General features: G+C 41.6%; 19 non-coding genes across 19 annotated transcripts; all 19 read left to right on the top strand.

The window, feature by feature from the left end:
• The first annotated feature begins 497 nt into the window (after positions 1-497).
• On the top strand, positions 498-570 carry trnav-uac (transfer RNA valine (anticodon UAC)). The gene has a single exon. It is a non-coding gene; the product is annotated as a tRNA-Val (tRNA).
• Positions 571-1006: 436 nt separating this feature from the next.
• On the top strand, positions 1007-1079 carry trnav-cac (transfer RNA valine (anticodon CAC)). The gene has a single exon. It is a non-coding gene; the product is annotated as a tRNA-Val (tRNA).
• A 1220-nt stretch (positions 1080-2299) lies between these two features.
• trnav-uac (transfer RNA valine (anticodon UAC)) lies at positions 2300-2372 on the top strand. The gene has a single exon. It is a non-coding gene; the product is annotated as a tRNA-Val (tRNA).
• Positions 2373-3254: 882 nt separating this feature from the next.
• On the top strand, positions 3255-3327 carry trnav-cac (transfer RNA valine (anticodon CAC)). The gene has a single exon. It is a non-coding gene; the product is annotated as a tRNA-Val (tRNA).
• Positions 3328-4305: 978 nt separating this feature from the next.
• Positions 4306-4378, top strand: trnav-uac (transfer RNA valine (anticodon UAC)). The gene has a single exon. It is a non-coding gene; the product is annotated as a tRNA-Val (tRNA).
• A 436-nt stretch (positions 4379-4814) lies between these two features.
• On the top strand, positions 4815-4887 carry trnav-cac (transfer RNA valine (anticodon CAC)). Its single transcript has one exon. It is a non-coding gene; the product is annotated as a tRNA-Val (tRNA).
• A 1485-nt stretch (positions 4888-6372) lies between these two features.
• Positions 6373-6445, top strand: trnav-cac (transfer RNA valine (anticodon CAC)). Its single transcript has one exon. It is a non-coding gene; the product is annotated as a tRNA-Val (tRNA).
• Positions 6446-7327: 882 nt separating this feature from the next.
• Positions 7328-7400, top strand: trnav-cac (transfer RNA valine (anticodon CAC)). Its single transcript has one exon. It is a non-coding gene; the product is annotated as a tRNA-Val (tRNA).
• Positions 7401-8430: 1030 nt separating this feature from the next.
• On the top strand, positions 8431-8503 carry trnav-uac (transfer RNA valine (anticodon UAC)). Its single transcript has one exon. It is a non-coding gene; the product is annotated as a tRNA-Val (tRNA).
• Positions 8504-9385: 882 nt separating this feature from the next.
• trnav-cac (transfer RNA valine (anticodon CAC)) lies at positions 9386-9458 on the top strand. Its single transcript has one exon. It is a non-coding gene; the product is annotated as a tRNA-Val (tRNA).
• Positions 9459-10436: 978 nt separating this feature from the next.
• Positions 10437-10509, top strand: trnav-uac (transfer RNA valine (anticodon UAC)). The gene has a single exon. It is a non-coding gene; the product is annotated as a tRNA-Val (tRNA).
• Positions 10510-12325: 1816 nt separating this feature from the next.
• On the top strand, positions 12326-12398 carry trnav-uac (transfer RNA valine (anticodon UAC)). The gene has a single exon. It is a non-coding gene; the product is annotated as a tRNA-Val (tRNA).
• Positions 12399-12834: 436 nt separating this feature from the next.
• trnav-cac (transfer RNA valine (anticodon CAC)) lies at positions 12835-12907 on the top strand. The gene has a single exon. It is a non-coding gene; the product is annotated as a tRNA-Val (tRNA).
• Positions 12908-14392: 1485 nt separating this feature from the next.
• Positions 14393-14465, top strand: trnav-cac (transfer RNA valine (anticodon CAC)). The gene has a single exon. It is a non-coding gene; the product is annotated as a tRNA-Val (tRNA).
• An 882-nt stretch (positions 14466-15347) lies between these two features.
• Positions 15348-15420, top strand: trnav-cac (transfer RNA valine (anticodon CAC)). Its single transcript has one exon. It is a non-coding gene; the product is annotated as a tRNA-Val (tRNA).
• A 1985-nt stretch (positions 15421-17405) lies between these two features.
• trnav-cac (transfer RNA valine (anticodon CAC)) lies at positions 17406-17478 on the top strand. Its single transcript has one exon. It is a non-coding gene; the product is annotated as a tRNA-Val (tRNA).
• A 436-nt stretch (positions 17479-17914) lies between these two features.
• Positions 17915-17987, top strand: trnav-cac (transfer RNA valine (anticodon CAC)). The gene has a single exon. It is a non-coding gene; the product is annotated as a tRNA-Val (tRNA).
• An 882-nt stretch (positions 17988-18869) lies between these two features.
• Positions 18870-18942, top strand: trnav-cac (transfer RNA valine (anticodon CAC)). Its single transcript has one exon. It is a non-coding gene; the product is annotated as a tRNA-Val (tRNA).
• A 1030-nt stretch (positions 18943-19972) lies between these two features.
• On the top strand, positions 19973-20045 carry trnav-uac (transfer RNA valine (anticodon UAC)). The gene has a single exon. It is a non-coding gene; the product is annotated as a tRNA-Val (tRNA).
• Positions 20046-22654: the final 2609 nt, after the last annotated feature.

Below are 22654 nucleotides of genomic sequence, written 5' to 3'. Positions count from 1 at the left end.
AAGGTAACCAAACCTTTAAGCATTCAATGCACGGTTTCGTAGACAAGGCTTAAGACTAGTCCCAGACTAAGATGAGTGTTTGAGATTTCTTAACTGAAAAATCTTGCCCTGAAACACCTTAAAATTTGTGACTGGCAAATTTATGCGAAATTCAGAGTTTCTGTAGCGTATTGGTTATCACGTTCGCCTAACACGCGAAGGGTCCTCGGTTCGAGACCGAGCAGAAACAGTTTTCAGGTTTTGGCGTCAACCAGAGCAGATGCCATCGGTGTAAAACGTAGCTGCACTGCGTATCGGCCTGATTGAAAGCTTTTTGGGATTGTCAAATTCAGCCTCTATTATGTCACGTACTATGTTCTTTTAGTGACTGTCGCATTCCCCTGACGCATTGCACCTTCAAATTTGTGACTGGCAAGTTTCTTGCCAAAGTCAGACAATGCTTGCGTGGTCTGTTTTAAACCAGCGCCAGTTTGACGACGTACGCAGGAATTGTCCACGTTTCTGTAGTGTAGTGGTTATCACGTTTGCTTTACACGCAAAAGGTCCTCGGTTCGAAACCGAGCAGAAACATAGTCTGCTTTAATCCATAGAGTGGAATATAACGACAAGGTAACCAAACCTTAAGAATTCAATGCACGGTTTTTATAGACTGTCGAAATTCAGCCTCTATTATGTCACGTACTATGTTCTTTTAGTGACTGTCGCATTCTCCTGACGTGAAAGGTCCCTAGTCGAAACCGAGCAGAAACATAGTCTGCTTTAAGCCATAGAGTGGAATATAATGACAAGGTAACCAAACCTTTAAGCATTCAATGCACGGTTTCGTAGACAAGGCATAAGACTAGTCCCATACTAAGATGAATGTTCGAGATGTCTTACCTGAATAAACTTGACCTGGAATACCTTCAAATTTTTGACTGGCATGTTTCTTGCCAAAGTCATTCAATACTTGCGTGGTCTGTTTTAAACCAGCGCCAGGTTGACGACGTACGCAGGAATTGTCCACGTTTCTGTAGTGTAGTGGTTATCACGTTTGCTTCACACGCAAAAGGTCCTCGGTTCGAAACCGAGCAGAAACATAGTCTGCTTTAAGCCATAGAGTGGAATATAATGACAAGGTAACCAAACCTTTAAGCATTCAATGCACGGTTTTGTAGACTGTCGAAATTCAGCCTCTATTATGTCACGTACTATGTTCTTTTAGTGACTGTCGCATTCTCCTGACGTGAAAGGTCCCTAGTCGAAACCGAGCAGAAACATAGTCTGCTTTAAGCCATAGAGTGGAATATAATGACAAGGTAACCAAACCTTTAAGCATTCAATGCACGGTTTCGTAGACAAGGCTTAAGACTAGTCCCAGACTAAGATGATTGTTTGAGATTCCTTAACTGAAAAATCTTGCCCTGAAACACCTTAAAATTTGTTACTGGCAAATTTATGCGAAATTCAGAGTTTCTGAAGTGTAGTGGTTATCACGTTTGCTTTACACGCAAAAGGTCCTCGGTTCGAGACCGAGCAGAAACAGTTTTCAGGTTTTGGCGTCAACCAGAGCAAATGCCATCGGTGTAAAACGTAGCTGCACTGCGTATCGGCCTGATTGAAAGCTTTTTGGGATTGTCAAATTCAGCCTCTATTATGTCACGTACTATGTTCTTTTAATGACTGTCGCATTCTCCTGACGTGAAAGGTCCCTAGTCGAAACCGAGCAGAATAATCGCCTTCTTTAAGTCATATGGTTAAACGTAATTACAAGCTAAACAAAACTTTAAGCATTCAATGCCCAGTTTTGTAGACAAGGCTTAAGACTAGTTCCAGACTAAGATGAATGTTCGAGATGTCTTACCTGAATAAACTTGACCTTGAATACCTTCAAATTTGTGACTGGCAAGTTTCTTGCCAAAGTCAGACAATAGTTGCGTGGTCTGTTTTAAACCAGCGCCAGGTTGACGACGTACGCAGGAATTGTCCACGTTTCTGTTTTGTAGTGGTTATCACGTTTGCTTTACACGCAAAAGGTCCTCGGTTCGAAACCGAGCAGAAACATAGTCTGCTTTAAGCCATAGAGTGGAATATAATGACAAGGTAACCAAACCTTTAAGCATTCAATGCACGGTTTCGTAAACAAGGTTTAAGACTAGTCCCAGACTAAGATGAATGTTCGAGATGTCTTACCTGAATAAACTTGACCTGGAATACCTTCAAATTTGTGACTGGCAAGTTTCTTGCCAAAGTCAGACAATGCTTGCGTGGTCTGTTTTAAACCAGCGCCAGATTGACGACGTACGCAGGACTTGTCCACGTTTCTGTAGTGTAGTGGTTATCACGTTTGCTTTACACGCAAAAGGTCCTCGGTTCGAAACCGAGCAGAAACATAGTCTGCTTTAAGCCATAGAGTGGAATATAACGACAAGGTAACCAAACCTTAAGCATTCAATGCACTGTTTTGTAGACAAGGCTTAAGACTAGTCCCATACTGAAATGAATGTTCGAGATGTCTCACCTGAATAAACTTGACCTGGAACACCTTCAAATTTGTGACTGGCAAGTTTCTTGCCAAATTCAGAGTTTCTTTAGTGTAGTGGTTATCACGTTCGCCTCACACGCGAAAGGTCCTCGGTTCGAAACCGAGCAGAAACATAGTCTGTTTTAAGCCATAGAGTGGAATATAATGACAAGGTAACCAAACCTTTAAGCATTCAATGCACGGTTTTTATAGACTGCCGAAATTCAGCCTCTATTATGTTACAAGCTATGTTCTTTTAGTGACTGTCGCATTCTCCTGACGTGAAAGGTCCCTAGTCGAAACCGAGCAGAAACATAGTCTGCTTTAAGCCATAGAGTGGAATATAACGATAAGGTAACCAAACCTTTAAGCATTCAATGCACGGTTTTGTAGACTGTCGAAATTCAGCCTCTATTATGTCACGTACTATGTTCTTTTAGTGACTGTCGCATTCTCCTGACGTGAAAGGTCCCTAGTCGAAACCGAGCAGAAACATAGTCTGCTTTAAGCCATAGAGTGGAATATAATGACAAGGTAACCAAACCTTTAAGCATTCAATGCACGGTTTCGTAGACAAGGCATAAGACTAGTCCCATACTAAGATGAATGTTCGAGATGTCTTACCTGAATAAACTTGACCTGGAATACCTTCAAATTTGTGACTGGCAAGTTTCTTGCCAAAGTCATTCAATACTTGCGTGGTCTGTTTTAAACCAGCGGCAGGTTGACGACGTACGCAGGAATTGTCCACGTTTCTGTAGTGTAGTGGTTATCACGTTTGCTTCACACGCAAAAGGTCCTCGGTTCGAAACCGAGCAGAAACATAGTCTGCTTTAAGCCATAGAGTGGAATATAATGACAAGGTAACCAAACCTTTAAGCATTCAATGCACGGTTTTGTAGACTGTCGAAATTCAGCCTCTATTATGTCACGTACTATGTTCTTTTAGTGACTGTCGCATTCTCCTGACGTGAAAGGTCCCTAGTCGAAACCGAGCAGAAACATAGTCTGCTTTAAGCCATAGAGTGGAATATAATGACAAGGTAACCAAACCTTTAAGCATTCAATGCACGGTTTCGTAGACAAGGCTTAAGACTAGTCCCAGACTAAGATGATTGTTTGAGATTCCTTAACTGAAAAATCTTGCCCTGAAACACCTTAAAATTTGTTACTGGCAAATTTATGCGAAATTCAGAGTTTCTGAAGTGTAGTGGTTATCACGTTTGCTTTACACGCAAAAGGTCCTCGGTTCGAAACCGAGCAGAAACATAGTCTGCTTTATGCCATAGAGTGGAATATAATGACAAGGTAACCAAACCTTTAAGCATTCAATGCACGGTTTCGTAGAAAAGGCTTAAGACTAGTCCCAGACTAAGATGAGTGTTTGAGATTTCTTAACTGAAAAATCTTGCCCTGAAACACCTTAAAATTTGTGACTGGCAAATTTATGCGAAATTCAGAGTTTCTGTAGCGTATTGGTTATCACGTTCGCCTAACACGCGAAGGGTCCTCGGTTCGAGACCGAGCAGAAACAGTTTTCAGGTTTTGGCGTCAACCAGAGCAGATGCCATCGGTGTAAAACGTAGCTGCACTGCGTATCGGCCTGATTGAAAGCTTTTTGGGATTGTCAAATTCAGCCTCTATTATGTCACGTACTATGTTCTTTTAGTGACTGTCGCATTCCCCTGACGCATTGCACCTTCAAATTTGTGACTGGCAAGTTTCTTGCCAAAGTCAGACAATGCTTGCGTGGTCTGTTTTAAACCAGCGCCAGTTTGACGACGTACGCAGGAATTGTCCACGTTTCTGTAGTGTAGTGGTTATCACGTTTGCTTTACACGCAAAAGGTCCTCGGTTCGAAACCGAGCAGAAACATAGTCTGCTTTAATCCATAGAGTGGAATATAACGACAAGGTAACCAAACCTTAAGAATTCAATGCACGGTTTTTATAGACTGTCGAAATTCAGCCTCTATTATGTCACGTACTATGTTCTTTTAGTGACTGTCGCATTCTCCTGACGTGAAAGGTCCCTAGTCGAAACCGAGCAGAAACATAGTCTGCTTTAAGCCATAGAGTGGAATATAATGACAAGGTAACCAAACCTTTAAGCATTCAATGCACGGTTTCGTAGACAAGGCATAAGACTAGTCCCATACTAAGATGAATGTTCGAGATGTCTTACCTGAATAAACTTGACCTGGAATACCTTCAAATTTGTGACTGGCATGTTTCTTGCCAAAGTCATTCAATACTTGCGTGGTCTGTTTTAAACCAGCGCCAGGTTGACGACGTACGCAGGAATTGTCCACGTTTCTGTAGTGTAGTGGTTATCACGTTTGCTTCACACGCAAAAGGTCCTCGGTTCGAAACCGAGCAGAAACATAGTCTGCTTTAAGCCATAGAGTGGAATATAATGACAAGGTAACCAAACCTTTAAGCATTCAATGCACGGTTTTGTAGACTGTCGAAATTCAGCCTCTATTATGTCACGTACTATGTTCTTTTAGTGACTGTCGCATTCTCCTGACGTGAAAGGTCCCTAGTCGAAACCGAGCAGAAACATAGTCTGCTTTAAGCCATAGAGTGGAATATAATGACAAGGTAACCAAACCTTTAAGCATTCAATGCACGGTTTCGTAGACAAGGCTTAAGACTAGTCCCAGACTAAGATGATTGTGTGAGATTCCTTAACTGAAAAATCTTGCCCTGAAACACCTTAAAATTTGTTACTGGCAAATTTATGCGAAATTCAGAGTTTCTGAAGTGTAGTGGTTATCACGTTTGCTTTACACGCAAAAGGTCCTCGGTTCGAAACCGAGCAGAAACATAGTCTGCTTTATGCCATAGAGTGGAATATAATGACAAGGTAACCAAACCTTCAAGCATTCAATGCACGGTTTCGTAGACAAGGCTTAAGACTAGTCCCAGACTAAGATGAGTGTTTGAGATTTCTTAACTGAAAAATCTTGCCCTGAAACACCTTAAAATTTGTGACTGGCAAATTTATGCGAATTTCAGAGTTTCTGTAGCGTATTGGTTATCACGTTCGCCTAACACGCGAAGGGTCCTCGGTTCGAGACCGAGCAGAAACAGTTTTCAGGTTTTGGCGTCAACCAGAGCAAATGCCATCGGTGTAAAACGTAGCTGCACTGCGTATCGGCCTGATTGAAAGCTTTTTGGGATTGTCAAATTCAGCCTCTATTATGTCACGTACTATGTTCTTTTAATGACTGTCGCATTCTCCTGACGTGAAAGGTCCCTAGTCGAAACCGAGCAGAATAATCGCCTTCTTTAAGTCATATGGTTAAACGTAATTACAAGCTAAACAAAACTTTAAGCATTCAATGCCCAGTTTTGTAGACAAGGCTTAAGACTAGTTCCAGACTAAGATGAATGTTCGAGATGTCTTACCTGAATAAACTTGACCTTGAATACCTTCAAATTTGTGACTGGCAAGTTTCTTGCCAAAGTCAGACAATAGTTGCGTGGTCTGTTTTAAACCAGCGCCAGGTTGACGACGTACGCAGGAATTGTCCACGTTTCTGTTTTGTAGTGGTTATCACGTTTGCTTTACACGCAAAAGGTCCTCGGTTCGAAACCGAGCAGAAACATAGTCTGCTTTAAGCCATAGAGTGGAATATAATGACAAGGTAACCAAACCTTTAAGCATTCAATGCACGGTTTCGTAGACAAGGCTTAAGACTAGTCCCAGACTAAGATGAATGTTCGAGATGTCTTACCTGAATAAACTTGACCTGGAATACCTTCAAATTTGTGACTGGCAAGTTTCTTGCCAAAGTCAGACAATGCTTGCGTGGTCTGTTTTAAACCAGCGCCAGGTTGACGACGTACGCAGGAATTGTCCACGTTTCTGTAGTGTAGTGGTTATCACGTTTGCTTCACACGCAAAAGGTCCTCGGTTCGAAACCGAGCAGAAACATAGTCTGCTTTAAGCCATAGAGTGGAATATAACGACAAGGTAACCAAACCTTAAGCATTCAATGCACTGTTTTGTAGACAAGGCTTAAGACTAGTCCCATACTGAAATGAATGTTCGAGATGTCTCACCTGAATAAACTTGACCTGGAACACCTTCAAATTTGTGACTGGCAAGTTTCTTGCCAAATTCAGAGTTTCTGTAGTGTAGTGGTTATCACGTTCGCCTCACACGCGAAAGGTCCTCGGATCGAAACCGAGCAGAAACATATTCTGTTTTAAGCCATAGAGTGGAATATAATGACAAGGTAACCAAACCTTTAAGCATTCAATGCACGGTTTTTATAGACTGCCGAAAATCAGCCTCTATTATGTTACAAGCTATGTTCTTTTAGTGACTGTCGCATTCTCCTGACGTGAAAGGTCCCTAGTCGAAACCGAGCAGAAACATAGTCTGCTTTAAGCCATAGAGTGGAATATAACGACAAGGTAACCAAACCTTAAGCATTCAATGCACGGTTTTTATAGACTGTCGAAATTCAGCCTCTATTATGTCACGTACTATGTTCTTTTAGTGACTGTCGCATTCTCCTGACGTGAAAGGTCCCTAGTCGAAACCGAGCAGAAACATAGTCTGCTTTAAGCCATAGAGTGGAATATAATGACAAGGTAACCAAACCTTTAAGCATTCAATGCACGGTTTCGTAGACAAGGCATAAGACTAGTCCCATACTAAGATGAATGTTCGAGATGTCTTACCTGAATAAACTTGACCTGGAATACCTTCAAATTTGTGACTGGCATGTTTCTTGCCAAAGTCATTCAATACTTGCGTGGTCTGTTTTAAACCAGCGCCAGGTTGACGACGTACGCAGGAATTGTCCACGTTTCTGTAGTGTAGTGGTTATCACGTTTGCTTCACACGCAAAAGGTCCTCGGTTCGAAACCGAGCAGAAACATAGTCTGCTTTAAGCCATAGAGTGGAATATAATGACAAGGTAACCAAACCTTTAAGCATTCAATGCACGGTTTTGTAGACTGTCGAAATTCAGCCTCTATTATGTCACGTACTATGTTCTTTTAGTGACTGTCGCATTCTCCTGACGTGAAAGGTCCCTAGTCGAAACCGAGCAGAAACATAGTCTGCTTTAAGCCATAGAGTGGAATATAATGACAAGGTAACCAAACCTTTAAGCATTCAATGCACGGTTTCGTAGACAAGGCTTAAGACTAGTCCCAGACTAAGATGATTGTTTGAGATTCCTTAACTGAAAAATCTTGCCCTGAAACACCTTAAAATTTGTTACTGGCAAATTTATGCGAAATTCAGAGTTTCTGAAGTGTAGTGGTTATCACGTTTGCTTTACACGCAAAAGGTCCTCGGTTCGAAACCGAGCAGAAACATAGTCTGCTTTATGCCATAGAGTGGAATATAATGACAAGGTAACCAAACCTTTAAGCATTCAATGCACGGTTTCGTAGACAAGGCTTAAGACTAGTCCCAGACTAAGATGAGTGTTTGAGATTTCTTAACTGAAAAATCTTGACCTTGAATACCTTCAAATTTGTGACTGGCAAGTTTCTTGCCAAAGTCAGACAATAGTTGCGTGGTCTGTTTTAAACCAGCGCCAGGTTGACGACGTACGCAGGAATTGTCCACGTTTCTGTTTTGTAGTGGTTATCACGTTTGCTTTACACGCAAAAGGTCCTCGGTTCGAAACCGAGCAGAAACATAGTCTGCTTTAAGCCATAGAGTGGAATATAATGACAAGGTAACCAAACCTTTAAGCATTCAATGCACGGTTTCGTAAACAAGGTTTAAGACTAGTCCCAGACTAAGATGAATGTTCGAGATGTCTTACCTGAATAAACTTGACCTGGAATACCTTCAAATTTGTGACTGGCAAGTTTCTTGCCAAAGTCAGACAATGCTTGCGTGGTCTGTTTTAAACCAGCGCCAGATTGACGACGTACGCAGGACTTGTCCACGTTTCTGTAGTGTAGTGGTTATCACGTTTGCTTTACACGCAAAAGGTCCTCGGTTCGAAACCGAGCAGAAACATAGTCTGCTTTAAGCCATAGAGTGGAATATAACGACAAGGTAACCAAACCTTAAGCATTCAATGCACTGTTTTGTAGACAAGGCTTAAGACTAGTCCCATACTGAAATGAATGTTCGAGATGTCTCACCTGAATAAACTTGACCTGGAACACCTTCAAATTTGTGACTGGCAAGTTTCTTGCCAAATTCAGAGTTTCTTTAGTGTAGTGGTTATCACGTTCGCCTCACACGCGAAAGGTCCTCGGTTCGAAACCGAGCAGAAACATAGTCTGTTTTAAGCCATAGAGTGGAATATAATGACAAGGTAACCAAACCTTTAAGCATTCAATGCACGGTTTTTATAGACTGCCGAAATTCAGCCTCTATTATGTTACAAGCTATGTTCTTTTAGTGACTGTCGCATTCTCCTGACGTGAAAGGTCCCTAGTCGAAACCGAGCAGAAACATAGTCTGCTTTAAGCCATAGAGTGGAATATAACGATAAGGTAACCAAACCTTTAAGCATTCAATGCACGGTTTTGTAGACTGTCGAAATTCAGCCTCTATTATGTCACGTACTATGTTCTTTTAGTGACTGTCGCATTCTCCTGACGTGAAAGGTCCCTAGTCGAAACCGAGCAGAAACATAGTCTGCTTTAAGCCATAGAGTGGAATATAATGACAAGGTAACCAAACCTTTAAGCATTCAATGCACGGTTTCGTAGACAAGGCATAAGACTAGTCCCATACTAAGATGAATGTTCGAGATGTCTTACCTGAATAAACTTGACCTGGAATACCTTCAAATTTGTGACTGGCAAGTTTCTTGCCAAAGTCATTCAATACTTGCGTGGTCTGTTTTAAACCAGCGCCAGGTTGACGACGTACGCAGGAATTGTCCACGTTTCTGTAGTGTAGTGGTTATCACGTTTGCTTCACACGCAAAAGGTCCTCGGTTCGAAACCGAGCAGAAACATAGTCTGCTTTAAGCCATAGAGTGGAATATAATGACAAGGTAACCAAACCTTTAAGCATTCAATGCACGGTTTTGTAGACTGTCGAAATTCAGCCTCTATTATGTCACGTACTATGTTCTTTTAGTGACTGTCGCATTCTCCTGACGTGAAAGGTCCCTAGTCGAAACCGAGCAGAAACATAGTCTGCTTTAAGCCATAGAGTGGAATATAATGACAAGGTAACCAAACCTTTAAGCATTCAATGCACGGTTTCGTAGACAAGGCTTAAGACTAGTCCCAGACTAAGATGATTGTTTGAGATTCCTTAACTGAAAAATCTTGCCCTGAAACACCTTAAAATTAGTTACTGGCAAATTTATGCGAAATTCAGAGTTTCTGAAGTGTAGTGGTTATCACGTTTGCTTTACACGCAAAAGGTCCTCGGTTCGAAACCGAGCAGAAACATAGTCTGCTTTATGCCATAGAGTGGAATATAATGACAAGGTAACCAAACCTTTAAGCATTCAATGCACGGTTTCGTAGACAAGGCTTAAGACTAGTCCCAGACTAAGATGAGTGTTTGAGATTTCTTAACTGAAAAATCTTGCCCTGAAACACCTTAAAATTTGTGACTGGCAAATTTATGCGAAATTCAGAGTTTCTGTAGCGTATTGGTTATCACGTTCGCCTAACACGCGAAGGGTCCTCGGTTCGAGACCGAGCAGAAACAGTTTTCAGGTTTTGGCGTCAACCAGAGCAGATGCCATCGGTGTAAAACGTAGCTGCACTGCGTATCGGCCTGATTGAAAGCTTTTTGGGATTGTCAAATTCAGCCTCTATTATGTCACGTACTATGTTCTTTTAGTGACTGTCGCATTCCCCTGACGCATTGCACCTTCAAATTTGTGACTGGCAAGTTTCTTGCCAAAGTCAGACAATGCTTGCGTGGTCTGTTTTAAACCAGCGCCAGTTTGACGACGTACGCAGGAATTGTCCACGTTTCTGTAGTGTAGTGGTTATCACGTTTGCTTTACACGCAAAAGGTCCTCGGTTCGAAACCGAGCAGAAACATAGTCTGCTTTAATCCATAGAGTGGAATATAACGACAAGGTAACCAAACCTTAAGAATTCAATGCACGGTTTTTATAGACTGTCGAAATTCAGCCTCTATTATGTCACGTACTATGTTCTTTTAGTGACTGTCGCATTCTCCTGACGTGAAAGGTCCCTAGTCGAAACCGAGCAGAAACATAGTCTGCTTTAAGCCATAGAGTGGAATATAATGACAAGGTAACCAAACCTTTAAGCATTCAATGCACGGTTTCGTAGACAAGGCATAAGACTAGTCCCATACTAAGATGAATGTTCGAGATGTCTTACCTGAAAAATCTTGACCTTGAATACCTTCAAATTTGTGACTGGCAAGTTTCTTGCCAAAGTCAGACAATAGTTGCGTGGTCTGTTTTAAACCAGCGCCAGGTTGACGACGTACGCAGGAATTGTCCACGTTTCTGTTTTGTAGTGGTTATCACGTTTGCTTTACACGCAAAAGGTCCTCGGTTCGAAACCGAGCAGAAACATAGTCTGCTTTAAGCCATAGAGTGGAATATAATGACAAGGTAACCAAACCTTTAAGCATTCAATGCACGGTTTCGTAGACAAGGCATAAGACTAGTCCCATACTAAGATGAATGTTCGAGATGTCTTACCTGAATAAACTTGACCTGGAATACCTTCAAATTTGTGACTGGCAAGTTTCTTGCCAAAGTCATTCAATACTTGCGTGGTCTGTTTTAAACCAGCGCCAGGTTGACGACGTACGCAGGAATTGTCCACGTTTCTGTAGTGTAGTGGTTATCACGTTTGCTTCACACGCAAAAGGTCCTTGGTTCGAAACCGAGCAGAAACATAGTCTGCTTTAAGCCATAGAGTGGAATATAATGACAAGGTAACCAAACCTTTAAGCATTCAATGCACGGTTTTGTAGACTGTCGAAATTCAGCCTCTATTATGTCACGTACTATGTTCTTTTAGTGACTGTCGCATTCTCCTGACGTGAAAGGTCCCTAGTCGAAACCGAGCAGAAACATAGTCTGCTTTAAGCCATAGAGTGGAATATAATGACAAGGTAACCAAACCTTTAAGCATTCAATGCACGGTTTCGTAGACAAGGCTTAAGACTAGTCCCAGACTAAGATGATTGTTTGAGATTCCTTAACTGAAAAATCTTGCCCTGAAACACCTTAAAATTAGTTACTGGCAAATTTATGCGAAATTCAGAGTTTCTGAAGTGTAGTGGTTATCACGTTTGCTTTACACGCAAAAGGTCCTCGGTTCGAAACCGAGCAGAAACATAGTCTGCTTTATGCCATAGAGTGGAATATAATGACAAGGTAACCAAACCTTTAAGCATTCAATGCACGGTTTCGTAGACAAGGCTTAAGACTAGTCCCAGACTAAGATGAGTGTTTGAGATTTCTTAACTGAAAAATCTTGCCCTGAAACACCTTAAAATTTGTGACTGGCAAATTTATGCGAAATTCAGAGTTTCTGTAGCGTATTGGTTATCACGTTCGCCTAACACGCGAAGGGTCCTCGGTTCGAGACCGAGCAGAAACAGTTTTCAGGTTTTGGCGTCAACCAGAGCAGATGCCATCGGTGTAAAACGTAGCTGCACTGCGTATCGGCCTGATTGAAAGCTTTTTGGGATTGTCAAATTCAGCCTCTATTATGTCACGTACTATGTTCTTTTAGTGACTGTCGCATTCCCCTGACGCATTGCACCTTCAAATTTGTGACTGGCAAGTTTCTTGCCAAAGTCAGACAATGCTTGCGTGGTCTGTTTTAAACCAGCGCCAGTTTGACGACGTACGCAGGAATTGTCCACGTTTCTGTAGTGTAGTGGTTATCACGTTTGCTTTACACGCAAAAGGTCCTCGGTTCGAAACCGAGCAGAAACATAGTCTGCTTTAATCCATAGAGTGGAATATAACGACAAGGTAACCAAACCTTAAGAATTCAATGCACGGTTTTTATAGACTGTCGAAATTCAGCCTCTATTATGTCACGTACTATGTTCTTTTAGTGACTGTCGCATTCTCCTGACGTGAAAGGTCCCTAGTCGAAACCGAGCAGAAACATAGTCTGCTTTAAGCCATAGAGTGGAATATAATGACAAGGTAACCAAACCTTTAAGCATTCAATGCACGGTTTCGTAGACAAGGCATAAGACTAGTCCCATACTAAGATGAATGTTCGAGATGTCTTACCTGAATAAACTTGACCTGGAATACCTTCAAATTTGTGACTGGCATGTTTCTTGCCAAAGTCATTCAATACTTGCGTGGTCTGTTTTAAACCAGCGCCAGGTTGACGACGTACGCAGGAATTGTCCACGTTTCTGTAGTGTAGTGGTTATCACGTTTGCTTCACACGCAAAAGGTCCTCGGTTCGAAACCGAGCAGAAACATAGTCTGCTTTAAGCCATAGAGTGGAATATAATGACAAGGTAACCAAACCTTTAAGCATTCAATGCACGGTTTTGTAGACTGTCGAAATTCAGCCTCTATTATGTCACGTACTATGTTCTTTTAGTGACTGTCGCATTCTCCTGACGTGAAAGGTCCCTAGTCGAAACCGAGCAGAAACATAGTCTGCTTTAAGCCATAGAGTGGAATATAATGACAAGGTAACCAAACCTTTAAGCATTCAATGCACGGTTTCGTAGACAAGGCTTAAGACTAGTCCCAGACTAAGATGATTGTTTGAGATTCCTTAACTGAAAAATCTTGCCCTGAAACACCTTAAAATTTGTTACTGGCAAATTTATGCGAAATTCAGAGTTTCTGAAGTGTAGTGGTTATCACGTTTGCTTTACACGCAAAAGGTCCTCGGTTCGAAACCGAGCAGAAACATAGTCTGCTTTATGCCATAGAGTGGAATATAATGACAAGGTAACCAAACCTTTAAGCATTCAATGCACGGTTTCGTAGACAAGGCTTAAGACTAGTCCCAGACTAAGATGAGTGTTTGAGATTTCTTAACTGAAAAATCTTGCCCTGAAACACCTTAAAATTTGTGACTGGCAAATTTATGCGAATTTCAGAGTTTCTGTAGCGTATTGGTTATCACGTTCGCCTAACACGCGAAGGGTCCTCGGTTCGAGACCGAGCAGAAACAGTTTTCAGGTTTTGGCGTCAACCAGAGCAAATGCCATCGGTGTAAAACGTAGCTGCACTGCGTATCGGCCTGATTGAAAGCTTTTTGGGATTGTCAAATTCAGCCTCTATTATGTCACGTACTATGTTCTTTTAATGACTGTCGCATTCTCCTGACGTGAAAGGTCCCTAGTCGAAACCGAGCAGAATAATCGCCTTCTTTAAGTCATATGGTTAAACGTAATTACAAGCTAAACAAAACTTTAAGCATTCAATGCCCAGTTTTGTAGACAAGGCTTAAGACTAGTTCCAGACTAAGATGAATGTTCGAGATGTCTTACCTGAATAAACTTGACCTTGAATACCTTCAAATTTGTGACTGGCAAGTTTCTTGCCAAAGTCAGACAATAGTTGCGTGGTCTGTTTTAAACCAGCGCCAGGTTGACGACGTACGCAGGAATTGTCCACGTTTCTGTTTTGTAGTGGTTATCACGTTTGCTTTACACGCAAAAGGTCCTCGGTTCGAAACCGAGCAGAAACATAGTCTGCTTTAAGCCATAGAGTGGAATATAATGACAAGGTAACCAAACCTTTAAGCATTCAATGCACGGTTTCGTAGACAAGGCTTAAGACTAGTCCCAGACTAAGATGAATGTTCGAGATGTCTTACCTGAATAAACTTGACCTGGAATACCTTCAAATTTGTGACTGGCAAGTTTCTTGCCAAAGTCAGACAATGCTTGCGTGGTCTGTTTTAAACCAGCGCCAGGTTGACGACGTACGCAGGAATTGTCCACGTTTCTGTAGTGTAGTGGTTATCACGTTTGCTTCACACGCAAAAGGTCCTCGGTTCGAAACCGAGCAGAAACATAGTCTGCTTTAAGCCATAGAGTGGAATATAACGACAAGGTAACCAAACCTTAAGCATTCAATGCACTGTTTTGTAGACAAGGCTTAAGACTAGTCCCATACTGAAATGAATGTTCGAGATGTCTCACCTGAATAAACTTGACCTGGAACACCTTCAAATTTGTGACTGGCAAGTTTCTTGCCAAATTCAGAGTTTCTGTAGTGTAGTGGTTATCACGTTCGCCTCACACGCTAAAGGTCCTCGGATCGAAACCGAGCAGAAACATATTCTGTTTTAAGCCATAGAGTGGAATATAATGACAAGGTAACCAAACCTTTAAGCATTCAATGCACGGTTTTTATAGACTGCCGAAATTCAGCCTCTATTATGTTACAAGCTATGTTCTTTTAGTGACTGTCGCATTCTCCTGACGTGAAAGGTCCCTAGTCGAAACCGAGCAGAAACATAGTCTGCTTTAAGCCATAGAGTGGAATATAACGACAAGGTAACCAAACCTTAAGCATTCAATGCACGGTTTTTATAGACTGTCGAAATTCAGCCTCTATTATGTCACGTACTATGTTCTTTTAGTGACTGTCGCATTCTCCTGACGTGAAAGGTCCCTAGTCGAAACCGAGCAGAAACATAGTCTGCTTTAAGCCATAGAGTGGAATATAATGACAAGGTAACCAAACCTTTAAGCATTCAATGCACGGTTTCGTAGACAAGGCATAAGACTAGTCCCATACTAAGATGAATGTTCGAGATGTCTTACCTGAATAAACTTGACCTGGAATACCTTCAAATTTGTGACTGGCATGTTTCTTGCCAAAGTCATTCAATACTTGCGTGGTCTGTTTTAAACCAGCGCCAGGTTGACGACGTACGCAGGAATTGTCCACGTTTCTGTAGTGTAGTGGTTATCACGTTTGCTTCACACGCAAAAGGTCCTCGGTTCGAAACCGAGCAGAAACATAGTCTGCTTTAAGCCATAGAGTGGAATATAATGACAAGGTAACCAAACCTTTAAGCATTCTATGCACGGTTTTGTAGACTGTCGAAATTCAGCCTCTATTATGTCACGTACTATGTTCTTTTAGTGACTGTCGCATTCTCCTGACGTGAAAGGTCCCTAGTCGAAACCGAGCAGAAACATAGTCTGCTTTAAGCCATAGAGTGGAATATAATGACAAGGTAACCAAACCTTTAAGCATTCAATGCACGGTTTCGTAGACAAGGCTTAAGACTAGTCCCAGACTAAGATGATTGTTTGAGATTCCTTAACTGAAAAATCTTGCCCTGAAACACCTTAAAATTTGTTACTGGCAAATTTATGCGAAATTCAGAGTTTCTGAAGTGTAGTGGTTATCACGTTTGCTTTACACGCAAAAGGTCCTCGGTTCGAAACCGAGCAGAAACATAGTCTGCTTTATGCCATAGAGTGGAATATAATGACAAGGTAACCAAACCTTTAAGCATTCAATGCACGGTTTCGTAGACAAGGCTTAAGACTAGTCCCAGACTAAGATGAGTGTTTGAGATTTCTTAACTGAAAAATCTTGACCTTGAATACCTTCAAATTTGTGACTGGCAAGTTTCTTGCCATAGTCAGACAATAGTTGCGTGGTCTGTTTTAAACCAGCGCCAGGTTGACGACGTACGCAGGAATTGTCCACGTTTCTGTTTTGTAGTGGTTATCACGTTTGCTTTACACGCAAAAGGTCCTCGGTTCGAAACCGAGCAGAAACATAGTCTGCTTTAAGCCATAGAGTGGAATATAATGACAAGGTAACCAAACCTTTAAGCATTCAATGCACGGTTTCGTAAACAAGGCTTAAGACTAGTCCCAGACTAAGATGAATGTTCGAGATGTCTTACCTGAATAAACTTGACCTGGAATACCTTCAAATTTGTGACTGGCAAGTTTCTTGCCAAAGTCAGACAATGCTTGCGTGGTCTGTTTTAAACCAGCGCCAGATTGACGACGTACGCAGGACTTGTCCACGTTTCTGTAGTGTAGTGGTTATCACGTTTGCTTTACACGCAAAAGGTCCTCGGGTCGAAACCGAGCAGAAACATAGTCTGCTTTAAGCCATAGAGTGGAATATAACGACAAGGTAACCAAACCTTAAGCATTCAATGCACTGTTTTGTAGACAAGGCTTAAGACTAGTCCCATACTGAAATGAATGTTCGAGATGTCTCACCTGAATAAACTTGACCTGGAACACCTTCAAATTTGTGACTGGCAAGTTTCTTGCCAAATTCAGAGTTTCTTTAGTGTAGTGGTTATCACGTTCGCCTCACACGCGAAAGGTCCTCGGTTCGAAACCGAGCAGAAACATAGTCTGTTTTAAGCCATAGAGTGGAATATAATGACAAGGTAACCAAACCTTTAAGCATTCAATGCACGGTTTTTATAGACTGCCGAAATTCAGCCTCTATTATGTTACAAGCTATGTTCTTTTAGTGACTGTCGCATTCTCCTGACGTGAAAGGTCCCTAGTCGAAACCGAGCAGAAACATAGTCTGCTTTAAGCCATAGAGTGGAATATAACGATAAGGTAACCAAACCTTTAAGCATTCAATGCACGGTTTTGTAGACTGTCGAAATTCAGCCTCTATTATGTCACGTACTATGTTCTTTTAGTGACTGTCGCATTCTCCTGACGTGAAAGGTCCCTAGTCGAAACCGAGCAGAAACATAGTCTGCTTTAAGCCATAGAGTGGAATATAATGACAAGGTAACCAAACCTTTAAGCATTCAATGCACGGTTTCGTAGACAAGGCATAAGACTAGTCCCATACTAAGATGAATGTTCGAGATGTCTTACCTGAATAAACTTGACCTGGAATACCTTCAAATTTGTGACTGGCAAGTTTCTTGCCAAAGTCATTCAATACTTGCGTGGTCTGTTTTAAACCAGCGCCAGGTTGACGACGTACGCAGGAACTGTCCACGTTTCTGTAGTGTAGTGGTTATCACGTTTGCTTCACACGCAAAAGGTCCTCGGTTCGAAACCGAGCAGAAACATAGTCTGCTTTAAGCCATAGAGTGGAATATAATGACAAGGTAACCAAACCTTTAAGCATTCAATGCACGGTTTTGTAGACTGTCGAAATTCAGCCTCTATTATGTCACGTACTATGTTCTTTTAGTGACTGTCGCATTCTCCTGACGTGAAAGGTCCCTAGTCGAAACCGAGCAGAAACATAGTCTGCTTTAAGCCATAGAGTGGAATATAATGACAAGGTAACCAAACCTTTAAGCATTCAATGCACGGTTTCGTAGACAAGGCTTAAGACTAGTCCCAGACTAAGATGAATGTTCGAGATGTCTTACCTGAATAAACTTGACCTGGAATACCTTCAAATTTGTGACTGGCAAGTTTCTTGCCAAAGTCAGACAATGCTTGCGTGGTCTGTTTTAAACCAGCGCCAGGTTGACGACGTACGCAGGAATTGTCCATGTTTCTGTAGTGTAGTGGTTATCACGTTTGCTTCACACGCAAAAGGTCCTCGGTTCGAAACCGAGCAGAAACATAGTCTGCTTTAAGCCATAGAGTGGAATATAACGACAAGGTAACCAAACCTTAAGCATTCAATGCACTGTTTTGTAGACAAGGCTTAAGACTAGTCCCATACTGAAATGAATGTTCGAGATGTCTCACCTGAATAAACTTGACCTGGAACACCTTCAAATTTGTGACTGGCAAGTTTCTTGCCAAATTCAGAGTTTCTGTAGTGTAGTGGTTATCACGTTCGCCTCACACGCGAAAGCTCCTCGGATCGAAACCGAGCAGAAACATATTCTGTTTTAAGCCATAGAGTGGAATATAATGACAAGGTAACCAAACCTTTAAGCATTCAATGCACGGTTTTTATAGACTGCCGAAATTCAGCCTCTATTATGTTACAAGCTATGTTCTTTTAGTGACTGTCGCATTCTCCTGACGTGAAAGGTCCCTAGTCGAAACCGAGCAGAAACATAGTCTGCTTTAAGCCATAGAGTGGAATATAACGACAAGGTAACCAAACCTTAAGCATTCAATGCACGGTTTTTATAGACTGTCGAAATTCAGCCTCTATTATGTTACAAGCTATGTTCTTTTAGTGACTGTCGCATTCTCCTGACGTGAAAGGTCCCTAGTCGAAACCGAGCAGAAACATAGTCTGCTTTAAGCCATAGAGTGGAATATAATGACAAGGTAACCAAACCTTTAAGCATTCAATGCACGGTTTCGTAGACAAGGCATAAGACTAGTCCCATACTAAGATGAATGTTCGAGATGTCTTACCTGAATAAACTTGACCTGGAATACCTTCAAATTTGTGACTGGCATGTTTCTTGCCAAAGTCATTCAATACTTGCGTGGTCTGTTTTAAACCAGCGCCAGGTTGACGACGTACGCAGGAATTGTCCACGTTTCTGTAGTGTAGTGGTTATCACGTTTGCTTCACACGCAAAAGGTCCTCGGTTCGAAACCGAGCAGAAACATAGTCTGCTTTAAGCCATAGAGTGGAATATAATGACAAGGTAACCAAACCTTTAAGCATTCAATGCACGGTTTTGTAGACTGTCGAAATTCAGCCTCTATTATGTCACGTACTATGTTCTTTTAGTGACTGTCGCATTCTCCTGACGTGAAAGGTCCCTAGTCGAAACCGAGCAGAAACATAGTCTGCTTTAAGCCATAGAGTGGAATATAATGACAAGGTAACCAAACCTTTAAGCATTCAATGCACGGTTTCGTAGACAAGGCTTAAGACTAGTCCCAGACTAAGATGATTGTTTGAGATTCCTTAACTGAAAAATCTTGCCCTGAAACACCTTAAAATTTGTTACTGGCAAATTTATGCGAAATTCAGAGTTTCTGAAGTGTAGTGGTTATCACGTTTGCTTTACACGCAAAAGGTCCTCGTTTCGAAACCGAGCAGAAACATAGTCTACTTTATGCCATAGAGTGGAATATAATGACAAGGTAACCAAACCTTTAAGCATTCAATGCACGGTTTCGTAGACAAGGCTTAAGACTAGTCCCAGACTAAGATGAGTGTTTGAGATTTCTTAACTGAAAAATCTTGACCTTGAATACCTTCAAATTTGTGACTGGCAAGTTTCTTGCCAAAGTCAGACAATAGTTGCGTGGTCTGTTTTAAACCAGCGCCAGGTTGACGACGTACGCAGGAATTGTCCACGTTTCTGTTTTGTAGTGGTTATCACGTTTGCTTTACACGCAAAAGGTCCTCGGTTCGAAACCGAGCAGAAACATAGTCTGCTTTAAGCCATAGAGTGGAATATAATGACAAGGTAACCAAACCTTTAAGCATTCAATGCACGGTTTCGTAAACAAGGCTTAAGACTAGTCCCAGACTAAGATGAATGTTCGAGATGTCTTACCTGAATAAACTTGACCTGGAATTCCTTCAAATTTGTGACTGGCAAGTTTCTTGCCAAAGTCAGACAATGCTTGCGTGGTCTGTTTTAAACCAGCGCCAGATTGACGACGTACGCAGGACTTGTCCACGTTTCTGTAGTGTAGTGGTTATCACGTTTGCTTTACACGCAAAAGGTCCTCGGTTCGAAACCGAGCAGAAACATAGTCTGCTTTAAGCCATAGAGTGGAATATAACGACAAGGTAACCAAACCTTAAGCATTCAATGCACTGTTTTGTAGACAAGGCTTAAGACTAGTCCCAGACTAAGATGATTGTTTGAGATTCCTTAACTGAAAAATCTTGCCCTGAAACACCTTAAAATTTGTTACTGGCAAATTTATGCGAAATTCAGAGTTTCTGAAGTGTAGTGGTTATCACGTTTGCTTTACACGCAAAAGGTCCTCGGTTCGAAACCGAGCAGAAACATAGTCTGCTTTAAGCCATAGAGTGGAATATAATGACAAGGTAACCAAACCTTTAAGCATTCAATGCACGGTTTTGTAGACTGTCGAAATTCAGCCTCTATTATGTCACGTACTATGTTCTTTTAGTGACTGTCGCATTCTCCTGACGTGAAAGGTCCCTAGTCGAAACCGAGCAGAAACATAGTCTGCTTTAAGCCATAGAGTGGAATATAATGACAAGGTAACCAAACCTTTAAGCATTCAATGCACGGTTTCGTAGACAAGGCTTAAGACTAGTCCCAGACTAAGATGATTGTTTGAGATTCCTTAACTGAAAAATCTTGCCCTGAAACACCTTAAAATTTGTTACTGGCAAATTTATGCGAAATTCAGAGTTTCTGAAGTGTAGTGGTTATCACGTTTGCTTTACACGCAAAAGGTCCTCGGTTCGAAACCGAGCAGAAACATAGTCTGCTTTATGCCATAGAGTGGAATATAATGACAAGGTAACCAAACCTTTAAGCATTCAATGCACGGTTTCGTAGACAAGGCTTAAGACTAGTCCCAGACTAAGATGAGTGTTTGAGATTTCTTAACTGAAAAATCTTGCCCTGAAACACCTTAAAATTTGTGACTGGCAAATTTATGCGAAATTCAGAGTTTCTGTAGCGTATTGGTTATCACGTTCGCCTAACACGCGAAGGGTCCTCGGTTCGAGACCGAGCAGAAACAGTTTTCAGGTTTTGGCGTCAACCAGAGCAAATGACATCGGTGTAAAACGTAGCTGCACTGCGTATCGGCCTGATTGAAAGCTTTTTGGGATTGTCAAATTCAGCCTCTATTATGTCACGTACTATGTTCTTTTAGTGACTGTCGCATTCCCCTGACGCATTGCACCTTCAAATTTGTGACTGGCAAGTTTCTTGCCAAAGTCAGACAATGCTTGGGTGGTCTGTTTTAAACCAGCGCCAGTTTGACGACGTACGCAGGAATTGTCCACGTTTCTGTAGTGTAGTGGTTATCACGTTCACCTCACTCGCGAAAGGTCCTCGGTTCAAAACCGAGCAGAAACATAGTCTGTTTTAAGCCATAGAATGGAATATAATGACAAGGTAACCAAACCTTTAAGCATTCAATGCACGGTTTTTATAGACTGTCGAAATGCAGCCTCTATTATGTTACAAGCTATGTTCTTTTAGTGACTGTCGCATTCTCCTGACGTGAAAGGTCCCTAGTCGAAACCGAGCAGAAACATAGTCTGCTTTAAGCCATAGAGTGGAATATAATGACAAGGTAACCAAACCTTTATGCATTCAATGCACGGTTTTTATAGACTGTCGAAATTCAGCCTCTATTATGTTACAAGCTATGTCCTTTTAGTGACTGTCGCATTCTCCTGACGTGAAAGGTCCCTAGTCGAAACCGAGCAGAAGCATAGTCTGCTTTAAGCCATAGAGTGGAATATAACGATAAGGTAACCAAACCTTTAAGCATTCAATGCACGGTTTTGTAGACTGTCGAAATTCAGCCTCTATTATGTCACGTACTATGTTCTTTTAGTGACTGTCGCATTCTCCTGACGTGAAAGGTCCCTAGTCGAAACCGAGCAGAAACATAGTCTGCTTTAAGCCATAGAGTGGAATATAATGACAAGGTAACCAAACCTTTAAGCATTCAATGCACGGTTTCGTAGACAAGGCTTAAGACTAGTCCCAGACTAAGATGATTGTTTGAGATTCCTTAACTGAAAAATCTTGCCCTGAAACACCTTAAAATTTGTGACTGGCAAATTTATGCCAAATTCAGAGTTTCTGTAGTGTAGTGGTTATCACGTTCGCCTAACACGCGAAAGGTCCTCGTTTCGTAACCGAGTAGAAACATAGTCTGTTTTAAGCCATAGAGTGGAATATAATGACAAGGTAACCAAACCTTTAAGCATTCAATGCACGGTTTTGTAGACTGTCGAAATTCAGCCTCTATTATGTCACGTACTATGTTCTTTTAGTGACTGTCGCATTCCCCTGACGCATTGCACCTTCAAATTTGTGACTGGCAAGTTTCTTGCCAAAGTCAGACAATGCTTGGGTGGTCTGTTTTAAACCAGCGCCAGTTTGACGACGTACGCAGGAATTGTCCACGTTTCTGTAGTGTAGTGGTTATCACGTTCACCTCACTCGCGAAAGGTCCTCGGTTCAAAACCGAGCAGAAACATAGTCTGTTTTAAGCCATAGAATGGAATATAATGACAAGGTAACCAAACCTTTAAGCATTCAATGCACGGTTTTTATAGACTGTCGAAATGCAGCCTCTATTATGTTACAAGCTATGTTCTTTTAGTGACTGTCGCATTCTCCTGACGTGAAAGGT

Source organism: Triplophysa dalaica, chromosome 5, assembly GCF_015846415.1.
Source record: "Triplophysa dalaica isolate WHDGS20190420 chromosome 5, ASM1584641v1, whole genome shotgun sequence".
Lineage (NCBI taxonomy): Eukaryota > Metazoa > Chordata > Actinopteri > Cypriniformes > Nemacheilidae > Triplophysa > Triplophysa dalaica.
This window is presented reverse-complemented; position numbering and strand designations above follow the sequence as displayed.